General features: G+C 45.0%; 1 long non-coding RNA gene across 2 annotated transcripts; it reads right to left on the bottom strand.

Moving 5' to 3' along the window:
- Nucleotides 1-1,562: 1,562 nt before the first annotated feature.
- On the bottom strand, nt 1,563-17,554 carry LOC137484507 (uncharacterized). 2 transcript variants are annotated; one of them, XR_011004902.1, is made up of 4 exons: nt 17,415-17,550; nt 16,573-16,648; nt 7,120-7,183; nt 1,563-2,481 (listed from the first exon to the last, which is right to left on the bottom strand). It is a non-coding gene; the product is annotated as an uncharacterized lncRNA (long non-coding RNA). The 2 variants fall into 2 exon arrangements; XR_011004903.1 differs by lacking the exon at nt 1,563-2,481 and adding an exon at nt 6,407-6,816 and having other exon boundaries at nt 17,415-17,554.
- Nucleotides 17,555-21,021: the final 3,467 nt, after the last annotated feature.

The following is a 21,021-nucleotide window of genomic DNA, read 5'->3' as shown; positions in this document are numbered from 1 at the left end:
CTATCGAGACTAGCACAGTTATATCAATGATCTCCTTTTCATTATTCCTCCTGGCACGGGATTTGCCATTACCTCTCTAGCACAGGCAATATTTTCCATACATCTTGTCTCAGCCAGTTGTTTGCTCATTTGCAGCGGGGGGCTTCAGAAGAAACAAAGCTACAATTGATGGGAAACATAAGGCCAGGCTGCTGCCAAAAGGGGCTTTCCTCAGGGATATCATAGCCTTACAAAGAGTTACTACAGTCTCTTTCAAGAGTGGATGCTCTCACCTGTTAAAAAAGCTTTGCCTTTGGACCTGTCTTTCTCATGACCTTTGTTGGCCACCTGTTACTCAAACACTTTTTGAGCTCACATCCTTCTGATGCAATCAGTGTTGGGTAAATAACTCCCTCTCACTCCACTGAAGCCAGTGACTTACTCTAGAGTGTGCCAGAGGGCTGTGGCAGAGCAGGACAACCCCTCAAATCTCAGGGCCTGGTATGTGTTTCTGGCCTGCAGAGTGATGTTGGTGTGGTTTCAAGTAAAGTCTGTCAGAGACTCATCTGCAGACCTGTTCCAAGAAAATTTAAGTAGATGTCTGCTCTCCTAACTTCTGTCAGAAGGGCACAGAATAACCAATTACATGCATTTCCCAGGCACCTCAAAATACAAAAGGGCATTTCAAATCTAAGAATCTAACCAAGTTCTTGGGTTTTTCTCTGGTACAGAGATTCAGAAACACCCTCTCTGTTCATGCTAACATTGTTCTGGCAAACATGGCCACTGCCCTAGAGCTGGGTGTGTTCCATGGACATAAAACTTGAATGGGGCTGAATCTTTCAGTTTTCAATAAGTCAAATGTCACAATGAGAGTTGCAGTAGTAAAGTTGCTGATGTAACCAGCCTTCTGCAAAATACTTTAGACTAGAAGATTTCTGCTATTATTAGAGCCACAATACTTTCCCTTTTTAGTCACAAAGGGGCAAGTAGGATGCTTTGCTCTAAAGTGCATCTGGTGGAAACTTCGAGTCCTGAAAACTGAGCAAGACACACAGGACAAACTACGGAGATCAGATTTGCATTTGCAAAACAAACCCAGCTGGCAGAGGGAAGATGTGGATTAGAGCAGACAAAGAGTGAGAGTTCAGCTGGAGAACAGACCACAGCCATCCTGGTGGAAGAAAGAACTTTTCCAGCCCTCCCTTCCCAACACTTTCACTGTGAAGCCTCACAGATTTTGACCTAGAACTGCCCTCTTCCTCCTCCACTCCTGCATGGACTGGCTGTCTGGAACATAATCTCAGCGCTGCTCAGATCCCACTGGGTTCTCTCTGCCTGCACCTCCCAGGCTCTGGTAACAGACACCTCTGAGTCAGAAGACGAAACCACCATGTTGTGGTCATTTTCCACAATATCTAGTTCCTTCCCTTTTGTTCACCTTTAGGAGCCAGTGGTGGCTCCTGGAAACAAATCACCCAGCCTGGGTGTAGCCCTCACCAGGTAAAGAACAGGGTCATTGCTGTTCAGACTCTACAAGTCCTGGACTCTCATTAGTAGAACAATATTGGTGCCTCGGTCATGCTGGTAAACCCACACACAGTCAAGAGCTGCTTGGCAACATTCACGTTCCACAAACACAGGGTGAGTCCCTCTTCCCTCCAAAAAAGCTGGAAGGGTGCTGCAGGCAAGCCCTTTGTATTTCACATGGATCTTCCACAGAAATGCGGACAGAGCCAGGTACAGCCCAGCAGCCAGGGGCTACCCCCACTTCAATGGGCCAGGAAAACCGTGCACATATGGAATGAGGCCCAGGAAAGAAGGTGAAGAATTTAGCAAGTTAGAGAAGAGAAACAACAGGAAATGCTGCTGCTGGCTAAGCATCTTCATTCAGAAGTTATTTGTAAATACAGCTCCTGCTCCTGCTGTATTTTTGCCCCTTGGCATTACAGAGGAGCTATAAATACAAGTACTGATCATGCCAAAGTCGGGGAAGGTGCTGTAGCCTGACTTAAAATGTGGGCTGGCACCCCTGCTGTGCAGAGCAAGAATGTGCTGTTCCTCCAACCAGGTTTTAAACATTTCAAGCCAGACAGAGGGAACAAATACCCACAGACCTTTTTATTGTCAGGAGACTGGCAGGGCCTCATTTACATGCCTACAGCTCCAGAATATCTTTCCATGAGCACTTCCAGCATGCAAGCCACAGAAAAAAACCTTTTCATCCTTGGAACACCACTGTGGCAGGAGATTGTCCCTAGGAAGGATGTCCAGGCTTGGCTCACAGCACTGTCCAACCCTGAGCACAGTTTGTTTTCCTTGCAGGAGAAGGTAGGCAGTGAGGGGCCAGGTCCTCTCTCCAGTTCAACCTTCAGAGCACCCACACAGTTCAGTGTTGCTTTGAACCAAATGCCAGCCTTGCAGGAGGAATGGGATCCCTACGGGATTTGTCCAGGCACTTTGGAGCAATTCAGGAGGTGACCACCATGAGCAAGAACATACCTGTAAAAGGCACGGGCAGAAAAATGGGCTTTTGTGTGTCTGCATGTGTGCAGTAGGTTCACACTGATAATGCTGTCTGGATTTGCAACTGTCTAGACAATGGGAAAATCAGCATCATGAAACTGGATAGTTTTGTGAAATGCCCAGCCAAATATCTGGGAAATATTTTTGTAATGGTTCTCCTCAGAGGGAGATATGAGCCTGTCCATTAGAGATGCAGCTCTTTTGTCTTGCATTCTGGTGAGGGATGAGGGTTTTACTGAGAGCCTCATCTGCCATGGTTTCCAGCCAGACATTGGTGCTACTGTGGAGGAAAACAAGCCCACAGCACAACCATGGCAAATGAGCTTTCTGTAGGCTGGAGCTGCTGCTTTTCTGGCATGGAAAGGGAATTTCAATCTAAGAGCTAGAGGCTAGGACTGTATGAACAGTGGTTTACCTCTGGAGACAAACAGCTAGAAGCCAGTGTCTCCCCAGCCTGTTTTACAGCCTGCAGTTAAGTCCAAAGGATTTCTAGGCTGCAGGGTAAGAGCTCCCAGACAGCAAACAAAACTCATTCTGAGCCTCTTGCCTGGAGCCCCAGGAGCACGGGGCTTAGAGATGCACAGGGATCTCTCCTCCTCTCACCTTGGACAAGATGCAGCAGCCAGAATTGTGCTCACAGCTGAGCTGGGAAGTGCTTTGTCTCCATGGCCACTCTTGCACAGAGCTGTAAGACCCAGTACAGTGAGACACCAGATGCACAGCAGCACCATAAGACACAACCTGGATGCAGAAGCCAGGCCAGAAGAGCAGGTAAATACAATCTAGTGCCCAGCTGGTTTGCAATACTTAGGGTGAGCTTAGTGGCCTCAAAGTGTTCTACTCTGATTAGCCCTATATGCTCAGGATTTTAAAGAGGAAGGCACTTTTGCTCTTGAGATAGTGCAGAAGCAGTTCAGAGAAATAAAAGCCTCTGTTCCCCCATTTTATGTCAGAGGTAGATACTAATTAATACCCTTCATATCCTATTGAAAGAATTTCCTACGTACGACAAAAAAAAAAAAAAACAAAAACCAAAAAACAAAAAAACAACACCATGAAGTTAACATTTTTGTGCTGCAGATTCTCTTGTTTGACTTTCCTGAACTATTTCCTTGCCCCCATCCATCACAACCCTGACTGGATAATTCCACCCCCCCTCCAGTTTTTGTAGAAGTAATCTTTTGAGTTTTGTGAAGTTGATCTTGGCTCATGGCACACATCCCACATCTGTTTTCCTAGGCCTTACTGTTTGACTCAGAATGATTGCATTTTAACTTCATCCCCCCACTGCTACCGTCAAGTGCAAAACCCAAACGAAGCACTCCCACCACCCCCGGGGCCCACCTGATGTCTGGGGAGGCACATGTCCCCTCACCTCCTGGTACTGAATAGTGAGAGGTTACTGTAAGAATGCTGACTGCTTATTTATTATTCTTGCAGATGATACGGTGTGAACTGACATCATAGGTTAAATACTATTATTCTGTATGAGCGGTTTTCAAAGCTCTCCTTTTGGTTCTTATCCAAGATCCTTAAAAGCACATCATTAAGGATAAGCATGCACACAGAGCAGTGGGATGTGACATGTTCTTTAACTTGTCATGTTGGTTATGTTGGTTTTGCTAGCTTTTGAAATTGAAAGAGAGAGAAACTGCCCATCCCTGTTTTGGGCAAACTGCCACGCACTTCCAGGAGATTTTGGACCAAAGACCTCACTGCTGCATGTCCAAGGTGACTTGGCAGAACCATCCCCAGGTATTGCAAGACACAAAATTTCAGGTGGAAAATACTTGCTGAAAAGCTTGGTCTCTCAAGATTCAGACTTTCCCAAGTTGAAACTTTAAATACTCCTCATTCTCTTTGAAACCATAAGCTCTTGGCTTCTTAGCACCTCACTGAATTTTAACAGGGGTGATGGGAAAAGAAAAATGCTGAGTTCAGCAAGGCAACATGTACATTTGAGATAGGATATAGTCAGAAAAGAGCACATCTCCTGGGCATGTAGTCAGAAAACCTCTGCTAGACCTCTGCTGATTCATGACCTTCAGTTAAAATTGGTTAGATGTGTCTGGGCTGGATTTGCTGCCTACCATTCTGCATCTGGTAACAGAGTTAATAAATACTTCTTTCAGCATTGTCCTTCCTGTGGTATTTTGCTCAGTCCAATTCTGCTACTAGGCAGAACTCAGAAATGCAGGAATCTGCCAGTTAGAGGGGAGGGGTTAACCCCAAGTGCAAAACAGTAAATCCAACAGGAAACATGAAGGCCATGGCTTAACAGCAGCTCCATGCCAGAGCACCCCCTTTTTCCAACTCTGAGCAGAGTTCTGACCATCTCTGCTTGGTTAATCCAAGAGCAGGATGGCTACAGAGCTGAAATGGTGACACATTAAAAAAAAAAAAAAAAGGAACTGAGGAGATATTTTCAATGCTGCTAGATGATAATTATTCTGAAGAATGAGCAATAAGGGAAATAGTTTTCACAGGGGCACATCACTTACTGGAACATTTTTACTGGAAAAAAGGTAAAGTTTTAGAACTCCTGCACAGCTCTCTGGTTGCAATTAGGAAATGTTAGCTCAGTCAGGCATGAAGTGCTTCCTTGCCAATGTCCGAGTCTTGTTTTGTCTCTGATAACTCCACATTCTGCTTTTAACAGACACTTCATGTTTGATGTTCCCGTGTCAATATATAAGGCTAAATTCTGTCCTGGCATATTCTGACCCTTGTGGAAAAAAAGAGGGGGCTCATTTTTTTACTGCTGGACTGACTGAAGATGATAATTCTTGGCTTTGAGGTGCACATTTTAAGCCCCATGACTTTTGCCATTGTTCTTCACAATGATCTCCTAAAATGCTACACTGGAAACAAAGTTGGAAAGCTGGGCTAGGAACAGGGGTCCATCTTTCTTGCTTTCATCCTTGGAGTCCTTCTCTGGGCTGCTGGGCTTGCTCTGAGTTTTCCAGCCCATTCAAGGTGTAATGGGAGTTTAAGGAGCTGTATTAGTTCCTCACAGCTCCTCACTCCATAAGAAAGCCCAGAGTGGAATACAAGCCTTCCTGTCAGAACATGGAAAACTATCAGACGGAACAGCTGCATTTGAACATATCCCTCTAGACACGTTTTGGCCACGGCAGGGAAGAGTTTGGAGAGATGGGCTGGCGTTTGGATGCATTTTAGTGCAGCACAGCATATCAGGCATCCCTGGAAGCCAGCCCTCTTCACCTCACCTGCTCCAGAGCTCCTCGTGTCCCCTTGCAGCTGGTGTCCCTTGGAGTCAGGAGAGCTCCAAGTCACACTGCTGCCGTTACGGACTGCTCTGCTCCATCTTACTCATTCCCTTGAACTTCCTATAGTCCCTCCTTTTCCCCACACACAAAATAAAGATCCTAGAGAGTGTAGGCACATCTTGGAACAACTAAAAGAATCCAGGACTTTGTAAAAACCAGGTCCAAAGTGAGAGCAATACATTTACAATGATCACCTGAGCACAGCACTACAAAAAACACCAAAAGCAAGAGAGCTGGACATTGCTGGTTTTAAACTACAGATGGGCTGCATTAACCACAAAGGAAACCCAAGGAGAGCTCGTGCCTGGAAGCAATAAAACATTTGCATAACATGCACTGTGCATTCAGTTCTAGCAGGAGGTGTGTGGCACCTCCTTGGTCAATGGGAGTGCAAACCCAGAAGTTCTCTCCCTAAAGAGGCCTGGAAGCACTTCCTCAGTGTCCCACCACAGGTACCATTTCACCTTTCACACAGTCAACCCAATTTCCAGGTGATCCCTGCAATGCATGACAACCACTTTTGAATACCAGAAGCAGATGCACAGAAGAAATTCATATGATCCAAACAACTACAGAAAAGGTTTAACCTCCTAACCCTGTGCTGGAATTAGGGCACACAAGTGCCCTTCAACCACTGAGCACAGAGCAACATCACAGGCTGAAAGCTGCAGAGACAGAAATGTGCTGGTGTAGCAGACCCAGTCCTGCTCTCTGCAGTAGCCCAGAGGTTGCCAGCACAGTTTCTCTCCACCACTGTACAGTGTATCCCTCCCACGTGCTGAGGTTGCAATAAATCCCAACTACTCTCCACTGCAGAAATCATTCAAGTGCTGATGGCTAGACCAAGAGAACTTAAACAAAGCCACCCCACAAGCCACACTCATTTATCCACTGTCTCATCCCTTTTTTGCATCAGAGGAGGACATGACTAAGAATGGATACATCAGTGCAGTAACAGATCATCCAAAGCCACGTCCTCACACGCTGTTGCCATGTGTGACATCAGGGCACAAACCTTCCCCTTTAATAGGAGTAATAAGGGCCTGTGTGTTTTGGAGCAAGGGGAATGTGGCTGAGATTCTTCCTTTGCTGACACACCACAGTGCTAAGCTAAGCTGCTGTGGCAGGCACCAGCAGGAGCAAATGTAAAGTCAAAGGCATTATAATCTAAGGAAGGGCTGGAGAAACCCAAACTGAGATGTCATAAAAACCATAAGCCAGAATTCACAATCCTTGTAACCAAAAAGAAACTATTGATATGCCAGTTTCCACCATAAATAACTGTAGTTGAGGGTCTGAGTTTATAAAACATTGAATGACTTACCATATGTTGCACTGGATGCTTTTGGTCGGAAGTCCACAAAGGATCTGTTAGACAGCAATTTCTCCTGTTGAGACAAAAACTCAGAGGTAAATCCTGCCTTGCCAAGCCCAGAAGATAAGCACAAAGACACATTGTTTTAAATCACAGGAGAGCAGAGTGTGCTGGAACAAAGCAAATACAGACTCTTGGGGTGTTTAGACTACAGCCTGTCTGCCTTTTTCCAAGGTGGGTTGACTGAAAAAGCAGTTTACAGCGAGTTCAGGATTACTGCAGTCATGCCAGAGAGCCCCAGCTGCACTGAGGATTGTTTAATCTGGGACAGCAGCTCATGAACAGGTGAAGCTTCCAGGTGTTTACAAGGCAGTGTGGGAGGGAGAAGCTGGCTCACAACAACTGGCTCCCATCCTGTTTTCCCCATCTCCTCTGTGGATGCTCAAAAGCCCCTTGCAAATGGGTCCCACTGCATTTTCTGCCTTTATCCAGTATAGCTTTATCCCTGAAGATGTGATGGGGATGGGCATGGTCAGCAGAAGATATCCCAGGTTTTCCTTTCTCTGCCAGGGATTTGTTTAGTTCCCGTGCCCTGTGCACCTTGTTCACCTCAGAAGTAGGTCTAATATCCAGGTTCTGAGCTTGGAATTAATTCCCTGGACTAGAATTGATTGGTTGGAGGTGTGTAAGAAGTACAGAAAAGCAGTTCAGGCACTACAGATTCTCCACGCTGATGGCCAAACAGAGGAATCCTGTTGACCTCCGTGGGATGGCTGGGCTGCCTTTGTCACAGAGGACTCCAAAGCAGGTCCAGTTTGAAGAAGGGGAGATCCAAGGTTGGCCATGAAGCTGGGAAAATGGATTATGGCACAAACTTTCTCACTGTGCACAGTGACGGAGGTGAACAGAGACTCTCAGGAACTGGGCTGAATTCTCTTTTCCCAAGGATTTTGATCATTGTAGGACATACCCTCAGGATTATTTGCCAGGCTTATTAAAACAAACATGGAGAAGCCCCTTGAGGCAGGACCCACAACTTCCCAGCTCCTGAAGGTCTCAACCCAGCAGTTAAAAGGCAGGAGGGGAGCAAACAGCAGTCACTTTGTGTGACATGGAGGGCTGAGGAAATTTGAAAGACAAATTATTCAAAATAAAAAGCAGTGCAAAAACAGATTAGGAAACTACTGTGCCGTGACTATTAATGAAGCGATAGAAAATATCAATCACTCCCTGGCCTCTGAAGCTTGCTGTGAGAGAAGAATTAGGAGATTTTATGTTCCAAGTACCAGGAAACCACAGGGCCCTGGTGCCTAGTTTTCAAAAGAACACTGAATCACAGGGAGGAAAGCAGAGTGCTGCAAAGAGCCAAGGGCAGAATTTAAAAATAGCAGCTTTCAGTTTTGCTGCTTTTTTCTTCTTCTTAAGTGCCTGGATATAGGATCATGTCAGAGGGTGGATAAAGAGAGCAGACCAGCCCCTGTGGAGAGAGAAGTGTTCCTGAATGAAGTACTGCCAGTCGGGGGTTGTGGGCTGCTCATTTTGCACTCCAGCTCTCCCCCTCAAAGGAACCAGTCTCTCCTGATCCTCCTGTCTGCCCAGCACAAGAGAAGGGTACTGGGGGAGTGGGGACTGGGGAGCTTTTGAAGCCCATCAATGTGTGCAGAAGCTGGTGCAAATGAGCAAAGCCAGGGGCTGAATGTGTGATCCAGCCAGAACCATCCCCTTCTGGACACATGCAGGGCCAATTTCTCATGGCATTAAGGACACTTCTGAAATGCTGTGCAAGGAATGGGATTTACCGAGATGTTTGTGCTGCTGCTCTGGGTCTGCGTGCAGGGAGAAACCATGTCTGGCTGCTGTACTCTGGCAAATGTGCTAAACCAAGAGAAAGGATATCTGACTCTTGACACTGCTCAAATTTCTCCAGCCCTCAGACTGTGCACCTCTTAAAAGACCAGTAGGCCAAAGTCACAGCACCTACCAAAGCAACCACCTGGAGAAGCTGAGTGTTGGTACTTTAGACAGGCAGTGGAGACAGATAAGTATCTCCTGAAATGGACAGTAAAGTTTTAAGTCATGCAGTGGGGTAACAGTGATGGTTTTAAGGCAGAAATGGGCAGGGATTGCAGAAAGAAATAAAATCTCATCCAAATAGATTGAAAAACAGATATGTCTTTAGGTAGCTGATCTTAGAAGACAAAGCTCTCTGCCTGCAGAGAGGCAGGATGACCCCGTGGGCCTTTGCTTTGTCTGTGAAAAGAGAAGAAAGGCACAGCTGATGCTCTGGATAAGGCTGTCTACATCTGCCTCTCCAGGGAAGTCTGCTGTGTCTTATGACTCACTGCTCAGAGGATGCTCTCAAATCTATAGAGGAATAATTCGTGTAATAAGGGCAGCAAGTGCAGGCAGCCACATAAAATCCCTTTTCCCAATTAAGCAAGCAGAAACACAAACCCTTTCCCCAGCCTTCTCAGGGACAAAACAAGTAAGTTTTTCACTGCAATAAGCTATGATTGAAGTGGAAGGTAGGGGAAGAGAAATACTGGCTCTGTCACTTGTTTAATGGGAGTACACAAATAATTTAAACTGCTACCAGCACATTGCGAGATTGAATCATTGCAAGTTCAGTTTCTCCTGTCACCAGCAAGGACTTCCAGGCTGTAGTGTGGACAGCAACCAACATTCACAAAAAACTGAGTACAGTTTGAAAACAAAAAACCTTGCATGGATAATTATGCTGACCAAGTCCTACAGGAACATTTTAACTTTACAAATATGCAGAAAAATCCCAAACATCTGGAATCTGAAGCATTTCCTTGTAAAGGAGTTTCCACTGGAATGTCATCTGTTCTTGCTGTTATTTGAGATGGGCTGCTGACACAACCAACTGGACTCCAGTGCCCTGCATGGCACAGAGATCTTCATTCCTGTGGCTCATAAAAGAACCCAGCAGTGCCACAGGCCAGTGTGATTGCCATGTCACATGCACAGGTTGTTAAGCAGACAAACCTCCTACTTTCATGGAGATAAGGAGCCCCAGGTATCCTAGAGATGCTCCAAGAGACACCCAAAGTTACTTGCTCTTGCTGCCCTTCAAAAGAGCCAAGCCAGGATGTATTAGGAGCAATTAGTGAAGCAGACCTGAAAGCTTTTATTATGTGGGGAAATCTTTAAAGCACAAACTCAGATCCAGTTCATCCACTGCTTCCCTCAGCCTTGCAGGTACAAAAAGCTCCTTCAGCCCAGCTGGCCTGGGATTTTCCCTTGCTCAGCTTTCAGTGGAGATCAGTCTGACTGCTGACAAAAGCAGTGTAGAAATGCCCTATAATGCAGCCCTAATGGTAGAAGAGCCCTCACCACATATCCACTCCAGGGACTTTCTTGTAGTTTCTGCACCTATAAAAGGCTGACTGGGATGTGGCAAAATTGTCCTCCCAATACAGGGAGGCCATTCAAAACAGGAGCAGGACTCCATACAATATTCCCCTCTTTTAAATGTAGATATTGCAGCAGATTGGAAAAACAGGTGGCTTTTCCTCTGGGAATATATACCAGGGAGCATTCTAAGAAGCAGGGCCAAGATGAATTAACCTGATCAACTACAGTAAACTTACTGTAAAGTACAGGAAACACGAACCACTGCATTTTCTCATTTGTGGCTTGGATGACAAATTTGCCATTGAGCTTCTTTTGGAGGGCAGTAGGAGAGGGCTGCTGCATCTTCATCTACCATTGCACCCTACCAGCACAGATCCCTGGACTTCCTTGTACTTTTTAGCCCTCAGCAGTTGTGAAACACCCACAAATACACATACTCAAGCCTGGAGAGTTTTCTGTTTTTCATCTGGAAGATTTCAAAAGGTTTCCCAAGGGCCAAAAAGAAAAGGCCATTTGGATGTTTCCTAGACAAAACCTTGTTTCCATTCTGCAGGAAGAGCTGACACTTTAAAAGACAACCAACCACAGACATTGAGAAATGGTGCAAGACATCTTTTGAGTTTGTTCTTGCCAATGCTTTGACCTCACCACAGCGACCAGACAGAGCTTGCTGAAAAGTTCTCAATACTTGGAAAAATAGTGGCACCACTCTACCATCTCTCATCCAAAGCAAAGCATGAACACATTGTACTTCTGCAACAATTCTGGCTCTTGGCTGCATTTTGGGCTGTAAACACAGACAGCAATGGAGGGGGCACATGAGAAGAGTAGAGGAAAGCTGCTGGTAATGATGGAGACTATTTTTTAACAGAGTTCAGTGGGGCTGTACAAGGAACAAGCCAGGCACAGGGAACACTGCATCATGCTCATGTTTCCCAGGTATGCCCTGGATTGAAATCCTGATAGATTTCTGTACCCCTTAGAGCTGGCTGCAGAGTAGAGTTACCTTGGGGTTTTAGAGACCAGCAATATAAAGCTATTTCTGAGAGAATGACACTGTTAACATACATGCTGATGCAGCAGCAAAACCCAGAGTCTCTGGCACAAGTAGAAATGTAGGAGTTTTCCAAGTGTTATGTCCCTTTATGGAGAGGGTGTACCTGTGGACATGCACTTTGTTATCATAACAAAAAAAAAGCCACCAGCATCTCCTGACACTTGCAGTGCAAGCATTTGTGGTAACCCAATAATTTGTAAGCAATTAGGGCACAGTGCTGTATGTTTACAAATGCTTAAGCAGAGAGGAAAAAGGTCTGCCAAGGAAATGGCACTTATATCTTCCTTGCAATTTCTCTGTGTATTTGCATTAGAACCAAGGGCTAATCTGAAGTAGCCTGAGTGTTCCAATCAGGGATCCTCCATAGAAAATCCTAATGAAGTTACAGATTTTTCTAGGAGTTCAGGCTGGATCAGACTCCTAGTACCAAAATGCCAGCTCTCTGGCACCTTCTGTGACAAATATAAGAAAATATGGAAAAACTAAACATCTCAAATTTCCTTTCTCTGCACAGAGAACCCTACCTAAGACATTTAAAATACCTTTATCAAAGAACAGAGCTCCAGTGGAACCTTGTTAAGAATAAATTTGCATTGAGAGCAAAGACATGGGTGTCCAGCAGTGAAAGTCAGTTCAGGCATGTTTTGACACAGGAGAATTCTCACACCACAGCCTGGTCCCCGAATAACCAGCAGCAAAATCCTTTTCGTGATAGGCCCAGTGGTTTGGATCATATTAATGCCAGCAGACACTTGACCTGGCTGTCTTGCCAGCTCCCAGGTTCATGCTTTCCTCCTTTGTTAATCAGATATTTGAAACAACAATATCTAATTCCTTGCCCATTTTCAAGGAAAAAAAAAAATCCCCTTGAGGAGCTTTCTCTATTTTCTTCACAGTTACACTTCCAGCTGGTTTTTGCCTTTGCATTGCTAGCTCTGTGCAAATCCAGGTCAACTCAGAAAATAAACCCCTGGCATTTAAAAACCTCTGATTTTAGATGGAATTTTGAACCTTTCCAAATATATTCTTGTGATTGGCCATGGAGATCCTACAAATCATCCCGCTTCTAGCTCTGGATTGGATGAGAAGCTGAAGTATATATTTGCCAGGTGATATAAACTGTGTTTTCCACATATTATGCATTCAGATTAGTTCTCTGCTAACAACAACTCAGCAGCAGTAAAACTGGCTATAAAAATTCATCATCAGGTATTCTGGAAGCCAAATCTCTGAGGTCTTAAAATGACTGCTTATTGCCCAGGCCTACAGAGCAAAACCAAATTACTGCAAGGAGCTCACTTCATTATCCCTGTACTGGATGAGCTGGAGCAGCATTAAGGTCCCAGTGTCAGGCATTGAAAAGCAGCCCCTGCCCTTGGGAGTTTGAGATCTAAACCAGACAAAGCAGAGAATAGTCCTGAATTGCCTTTTCCTACGCTGGAATATTTCAGATGAATAAAGCTGCAGGTTTTGGCAGGCAGTATCCAGCTCTGAATAATTTGCTTTGTATCCAGACTGCTTAAAAGATACCAGGGTGAATTCTTCCCATTGATTTTATTTTGGGAAGAGTCCCAGGTCTTTGATTTAACTCCGTTTTTTGATTGCACGTTATAACTCTGCCAAACAAATATCCATCCGAAGGAGCAGCACTACCTCTAGCAGATCCTTTGGGACCTACACTAATGTCAGTGGAGCTCAGGCACCTTTTGTTCTTGTTTCTCCTCCAGGACCACATGGCCACCACGATCCAAATGGGAAACAACACTTTGTGTGCACTCAGGAGCAAGGCTGGGGTACCACAGTTTTGACATGACATCAACACAGCCCATGCCTGTACTCCTGACAGGCAGTTTTGTGTTCCTGTTTCCCCCAGGAACACAAAACAGCTCCTCATGTCTCATTTCTGCCTCAGTTTTACTGGGGAATTTTCCTGCTGCACTTCAGCTGGAACAATATTTTAAGCAAATAGTGATGACTGGAGAGGCAAGTTAAGGGAAGGCATCTAGTAGCTGGAAATCAGGTCCATTACGCTGTATTAAATATTAAGCTCAGTGTTGTAAGCCAGACAATTGCATACTGAATTAATAATGTTATTTATTCCATTTAGTGGATTATGGAGGACACTTAATCATCATGGCATTTTAAATCAGAGCAGGCATCAACAGCTCAGCTCTAAGAGTATTATGGAGACACAGAGATGGATTGAGTAGCTGGAGGTGAAGAGAGTGCAAATGTGTGAAATACAGCAGGTTTGGTAATAATAAAGTTATATAGCCTTGAGTGTTCATTTGGATACTAATGCTCCAGCAGCACCTAAAAAAGCATAAGTAAGTCCCCAGAGATAAGCTAGAGCTGGAGCTTCTACAATATCTGAAGGAACTTCTTTTTGTAAAAGAGTTACAAATTTTTAAGCAAAACCCCAAAGTATCTGCTCAGTCAAAACACGAAAATGTCATGGGAAATTCTGAAGCTTTTTTTTTTTTCTGGCAAAGTGTAGATAAAATAATAAAAATATCTGAAGATGTAAGAAATATATTGATACAGCTGTCTGAAAGCTGTTTTAATTTTTTTTTTTAACCCAGAATGGTCAATTATTTTTTCCAGACTTCAACACTGAAAATCAACGAAATTTTTGCAGGAAGTTTCAGCAGTAAGAATCCTACCTTTTGAAATATAGGGATTAAAATATTTAAATATAGGGATTAAATATTTAAATATTCAAGGTATCTCCCACTCTCGTTATTCTTTCATTTTTTACTTCCTAGTTTTGGGCTCTCCAATTGCCATCTTTTTTAGCCATATGAAGAAATGGCTCCCCAGGCATCATGCAAGAATCCACATTTTTCCCAATCTCTCAGCAGGAACACCCTATCACTCCTTAGGCACATTTCTCAACCTTAATCACCTCCAGTCACTATGGGTTCTGAAATTCAGTCCACTGGAGAAAGAAATAACTGCTCTGCCATTTCCTGCAGCTCTGATTTTCATGCCTTTCATGGAACAATTTCATTGACTTCACGGGAGCCTATCTGGATTTACACCTGTACAGAAATGAGGCAAGAAAACCTGACTTTGGTGTGGAATATCAGGTTCATAAATGCATTCTGTATCTCCAAGAATCTCCCCATTTGCAAAGGTGAACAGCTGTTGCTATAAATCAGACAGTCTGAACCAGCCACTAGAACTTCATCCAGATGATCCGTTCAAAATATACAAAGGCAACGTTTTGGAAATAAAAATCTACCCTCATGTCCTCAGGGACACCTTCTGTTAGAGAAAAAAATCCCATCATTCAAGGCTAAAATTAGCTCACTTTAATGCTGTTTCAGGAGAGCCATGATACTCAAGAGTAACATTGCCTTGCAAAGGTCTGCTGGATGACTTAAGGGATTCCAAACATCTGGTAATTCGGTAAATACTGCATTGGAGACATCTAACATCTTTTTCACCTTCTCCGTGGGTGTAACTCTTTGCTGTTAGCTGGAATGGCTGTATCTGGTTCAGTTCCCATCAACCATTTTGTGTTTCAATAGGAAACACTTGCTAAAGTGTGGAAACAGCTGGCAGAGTTGGCTGTGTATGAACAAAACATGCTCTTGTTTCTGACCACAGACTGGCCTCTAAGTTCCAGCTGTGATTGCCAAGGGCTCTTGGCTTTTTGGATGAGACCAGGTCACCCAAGATGTACAAGCTGGCTGTGTTAAGGGTTGGTTCTTGGAGCATAACACTCACTGTCAGCAGGGAAAAAGCTTTGTGTAAGTAGAGGGGAGCAGGGTGAGCAGCCCCATTTTATTAGCTGGGGAACAGAAGCACAGGAAGGTTAAATTATTGGCCTCTGGACATTTACAGTGAAAGAAAGACTCATGTTTCTTCTTCTGATGGAAATACTGACACACAAGTGTTTACACAGCACTCAGCAAGGAGGACAGGCTGCTGGGGACAGTGTTCATGCAGGTACCTGTTCTCCAGGGTCCCTTTGGCACCCAGCTTCGCTGGGACAGCAGGAACTCACATCATCTCCTGCTCATTAGTAACTCCTGATTGCACAGCACACATCTGCTGCTCTCACACACACCAAGAGCATGAAATATAGCTAAAGGGCCAAGATGGTTGGTCAGCCCTGCACTGACCACTGAGTGATGACCTGTTTCCAAAGCAGCAGTTTCCTCTGCCTTCACCAGGGCCCTGCTTACTCCTGAATGGAAAGGCTAAATCATGTATCACTGTTCTGATGGCCTTTGTCATTTGTCTTTCTCAGGGTTCTGGAGAGTTAGGCATAACAAGAACATGAGGAAACAAATGAAACACAGACAGAGCTCTACCCTGAACCCCCAGACCATCACACAGAGTAACAACTCAGCTCCTTTCACTCAATTCCTTATGCTCTTCTGAGACCATGAAAAGGAACGTTATGATATGCTGGAAGGGATGAAGTATTAGCTATCAAAAACTAGACTGAAGTAACTGAGAGCCTGCATTATTTTCTCTTTGATGTATACTTATGTAAATTCCAATAAATATGCTCAAATGTAACCTGTCTTCAATTCTAGCAGAGCTTATTAAATCTATTTATGTGAGACAAGCTAGGCTTCATGGAATGCCAGGAACTCCCCTGACATTTGCCTTCCTACTTAATGTGATATTCTATGATTACACATACCAGAGCCTTTCATTCAGGCATTTTAATTTACAAATACTTTTTACATTTCTTAACGCCCCTGTGGACAGGCATTAAGAGTCCACTTTATTCAGGAGCAATCAATCGAAGTGCAGCAGGGCAGCCTGTTTTGCTCCAGATCACGCACTGAAATACTAGCAGAGTTTGGAAAACTCCTTCCATGTCACTCAGAAACACAATTTCCATTAAGAGCAGACACATGCTCTTAATGCTGGGCCAAACACTCCGAGCAGAGATGCAGAGGGAAAGCTTGGTAGCAGGCAGGCCATAGGAAGGAGATCAAAACTAATGTTCCCAAAGCAGCCACAGCAAGGACAGTGACCACCCCTCCTCTGCCAAGGTCACTCACCAAGCAAGTGCTGCTCTCCATGGTGTAAATGTGTCAGATATTTCCTCCATTTCTCTGTCCAGAGCCAAGTTACCTGCTAAAGGAGAAGAAGGTATTACTTAATGGCATCAACTCAGTCTTCCTACAGCAACCTGCACACTCCAATAAAGTCCTGACTCCTCAGAGGGCTGACAACCCATTGTTTAGACTCATCTTTTCTTGTTAGCTCTCTTATTTCTAGAGCTTTAAATGTCCTTTAATAATGAATTGCTTCTCTGACAGTCCCCAAGTTGAGATCTGGATAATTCCAGTCTTCAGGGCTGGCAGAGCTGAGAGAAGCCTGCCCAGCCTGGTAAGTACCAAGGAGCACAGGTTCCAGTGGGACTCCCACCAGAGCCAGGCACAGGACACGAACTCCTCTTCTACTGAGCCTCCATCACCCTTGAAACACTCAGCATCACTTCAGCTACTAATGGCAATCCTTAAAAGCAACACCTAAGAAGAGCCTCCCCTTCAAACTCATTTTCAAACAAAGATCACACAGTCGAGTACCTTCCACGCAGGAGCTCAGCTCCCAAGGACACTTTTGCCTCCCACCTGCAGGACACGAGCCCTTGGTGGAGCACAGCTGCCTTTGGCAGGCAGGTGACACTTTCTCTGTCAGACTTTAAGTGCAAAAACTCCTCATGGCACAAACTGGAGACATACTGCACATCCAAACCAAGCTGTGTTTGTATTTCTTCATGTTCTCCTTGCACAAACTGGAGACATACTGCACATCCAAACCAAGCTGTGTTTGTATTTCTTCATGTTCTCCTTGTAAGTGGAGTGTAATCATGCACACAAGGAAGCTCCTGCCCTACCTGGGTTAGGAGAGCACCTCCAGCTTTGCACTAGAATTACCCAGGAGAGGTGAGTCAAGAGGCCCCTCCTAAGAGGTCAAATTCAGGTAAATGAGCCCCATCTGTGCTGCTTTAGGGCAACAGAGCAGCAAAGGCTCCCAGGTGTTAGAAACAAACCACCTACTTTGCCTTTGCTTGGGCTTTATAATGAGAGGGTGACCTGGCTGCAGAAAGGAGAGAAGATAAAACCCAAGGTGCAATTTGCATCTGTAGGCAGAGATTTGGGCTGGAGCTGGGAGATAAACAGCCCTGGGGATAGCTCTGCATGAATTCTGCACCAGCATTTTTTTTTTGCAGGCCTGTTCCTTGCAATGTTTTAGCAGGATAAACCCCAAACTGCCATCCCTCCATGTAAATAAAGGGATCTGTCATAAAGCTAACAGATCCTGCTCTGAAGTAGTTCCCCAGAATATGATGTGACAATGAGGTGCCTAAGAAAATAACTTTCCCACTGCCTGGGAAAAGCCATTCCTAGGATGGTAACTTTCCAGCTGTGATCAATATGGGCTTCCAGAGAGAGCAGGGGCCTGAAAGACTCTGTGTATGGTCTGCACAAGGAGAACAAAGGCAACAAATAAAACTGAGGTATTTGTAAAAGGTCTGTGTCTTACCCCCAATTATCAGCTTGAAGGTAAGTTCTTGGAATGGTTACAGCCAGCCAGTTGCTCTGTGGGAATCTCACACACATCTGGCAGACAAGGAGCTGTTAACTGGTGCTTGCAGCCCTTGCCCACCCAGGAGATCATCCTGAGAGGTCCATGGTGCAGCCCCACAAGCTCTTCAGGTGCTGTTCTCTGGCTGCCCCAGTGCTGCAAAAGGTGACTGAGAGTTTTTCTTCCAATGCTTTTACAGTTTACAGTGCCCAAAAGGTTGAAGCAGAGAAACATGAGCCTGTGGCCTCCAAAACCCTGGGGCTCCACCAGAGTTTTGCAGTTCATTTACACTGAGTCAGGATTTGCTGCCAGGTTTGAACCCCCACTGCCTTCCTCTGCTACCCTTCTGGACACACAGACTTCTCCTACAATTTCCCCCATCCTTTCCCATGGGCTTGTGAGAACAAAGAAGCTCATGTTTGACAATTACTCCACGCAGAATCATTAGGTGTGATCATAACAGTGATGGAAACCATTTACCTCACAGGTCAGTCCCACTTTCCTGGCCCAGCCTGCCACCTCCCTCTTGCTGACTGTGGCAAGTTGGGCAGAAAGCAACGGACCGTTTTTAAAAGCTGTATTCTCACAAAACCAAAGTTATGATGGACAGAGAGCAAGCACGCTCATTTCACAAGGAAATACACTGACAGCTCTTCCCCCCTCGTGTCACTTCACGCACTCCAGGGCGATTGCAACAGCACTGAACATGGATTCATCCATCCAGGGGAAAACAAGGCTTCCTTCAAAGCCTCTTTTATTTACCCCAGTCAGCTGTGCCGAGTGTATCGATTCAATCAGCTATTTCCTTAACCATAAAACCAGATGTGCGCCGTCACGGCCCATCTACGGGGACTGAATCCGTGCCATTTAGAAATGCAGAATAAAAATAAAAAAATCCCAAGAAAGCTGAGATATGCTAATGTTTGGAGCTCTCAGTTTCCTAGGTAAATTGCTTTCTTTTGAGTCACATTTATTTTTGTTACCTCCAAAGAAATGCTGTTTTAGCCGCATTTCTTGGAAACAGTGTTGAGATCTAATGGGTTGTTACTGATGTGAATTCTCAGGGTGGAGAATAGAGGGAATGTAGTATTATCTTTGCTTCTGGGTATCAGCAACTTCTGCAAGCAGTGTGGTGCAGTGCATGCCATTCCTTGCTAAGGCAATTAATTACCTTGGTCCCTAATGAAAAGAACTGTTCAGCTAAAAAAAAAAAAAAAAAAAAATTGGGGTCCTTTGGACTTAGTTTAGCTCTGGACATTTGGGTAGATGTGTGAATTAGGGAGGCCACATTGCTCAGTTTTCCTCTGTTTCTTCTCAGGCCACGTTCTGTTGTTTTCCTCTGTACTTCTCATGGACACTACAGCTGAGGCAGGTCACTGCAGCCGTTCCTCCTTGCAAAGAGTCACCAAGGAAATGTGGTTTGGCTTCGTTCTTGCTTCAGTCCACTGGGTACCAGGTCTCCAGGTCAACTATTTCCCAAGTGAGCATAAGGAGTAGAGGAGTGTGAGGAGTTATCCACTTGCTGGGTCTTTCCTTCACCTCAAGGGATGCTGCAGGTGATGCAGGTGGGGTGCACACAGCCACATCCCACAGCCTGCAGATCCTGCCCTTGCTGGGGTGGAGACACAGGGTGAGCAAACATCTGCACACGGGAGGCCATGGCCCAGCTGAGCCTGCAGCCACAGAGAGGAGCCTTTGTGCAGGAACGGGCTGGGATTTGCTGGCTGGAGGTTTCTTTCAGCAATGCAGCTGTAATATGCTACATGCCAGATTGTAGACATTCCTGGGGCAGCTTTCCAGAACGTGAATAAACTCAGGATATATGTACAAACCCAGCACACAGTGTGGGCTCTGCGAGGCCTGGAGGTAGCATGGCACATGTACAGCCTGAAGGGATTTCTTCAAGCCCAGATGTCCCCTGCAGTTCCAGGATCCACATGTGCTGATCAATTCTTGCTCTGTACTGGAGAAATGATCTCAGAATGTCATACCTCCCTAATACATAAAGACTCATTCTCATTGCACTGTCCCTTGGCTGCCCGTGCAACATAACACAGCTCTGAAACACCACAAATATGAGCAGGGGGGCAATGGGAACATGAGACAGGGCTGTGCTACTCAGGGAAGTCTGCAGAGGCTGCAGAGTGTCTGAGTTGGTCCATCCTGGAGTCCCAGTCACAAGGGCAGGAGTCACAAGTGATTCACTGCATAGGGAAGTGTTACTTTAGAAAATGAATTATTCAAATTCAGGAATTACTGAATAGCATTCAGGCAAGCCATATCCTAATGCCTACCTAAACAGCATCTGTCCTCTGACATTTAGTATTGCCTGGAAAAAAAAAAAAAAAACAGAGGGGAAATACGGCAGCAGAGACAGCAAACACTTAAGAAAGACAAAGTGTAAATCCATCTCCCACAGCTGAGTACTCTCAGTCCCTAGGGAAGTGTGCCTGCCCTGTAGATGTGGTTTCCTCTGGTGCAAGACCCCCTCAAAAGAGTCAGTGAGGTCTTTCTGTTCATACAATCATAATGCCTTTGTGTAATTGAGCACCACTAATTAAAACCAAAAGGAAGGGAATATTTTCCAAAAATGTCTTGCTATTCCCCCCCCTTAAGAGAGTTTTCTGACATCTGAAGAGTGGAACTCTGTGTGGGCATGAGCACACACATAAATGAATCTAGAGATGGCTTGTGCCACTGTCATAACTGTCATAGATGCAGAGAGAAGTAAGTCAAGAGGAACAACAAACTCTGGAAAGTCAAACGTTGGGTTTGAAAACAGGAGACTGTCACATGTACTGTTCTGCTCCTGACCTGTACCTTACACTGTACTGTTTTGTGTGTTGTTCTTTGTCTTCCCCAGAGAAGACCGAAACCAGACCTTAAAACATTCACAATGAATTTTCAAATCAATA

This window comes from Anomalospiza imberbis, chromosome 18 (genome assembly GCF_031753505.1).
Source record: "Anomalospiza imberbis isolate Cuckoo-Finch-1a 21T00152 chromosome 18, ASM3175350v1, whole genome shotgun sequence".
Classification (NCBI taxonomy): domain Eukaryota; kingdom Metazoa; phylum Chordata; class Aves; order Passeriformes; family Viduidae; genus Anomalospiza; species Anomalospiza imberbis.
This window is presented reverse-complemented; position numbering and strand designations above follow the sequence as displayed.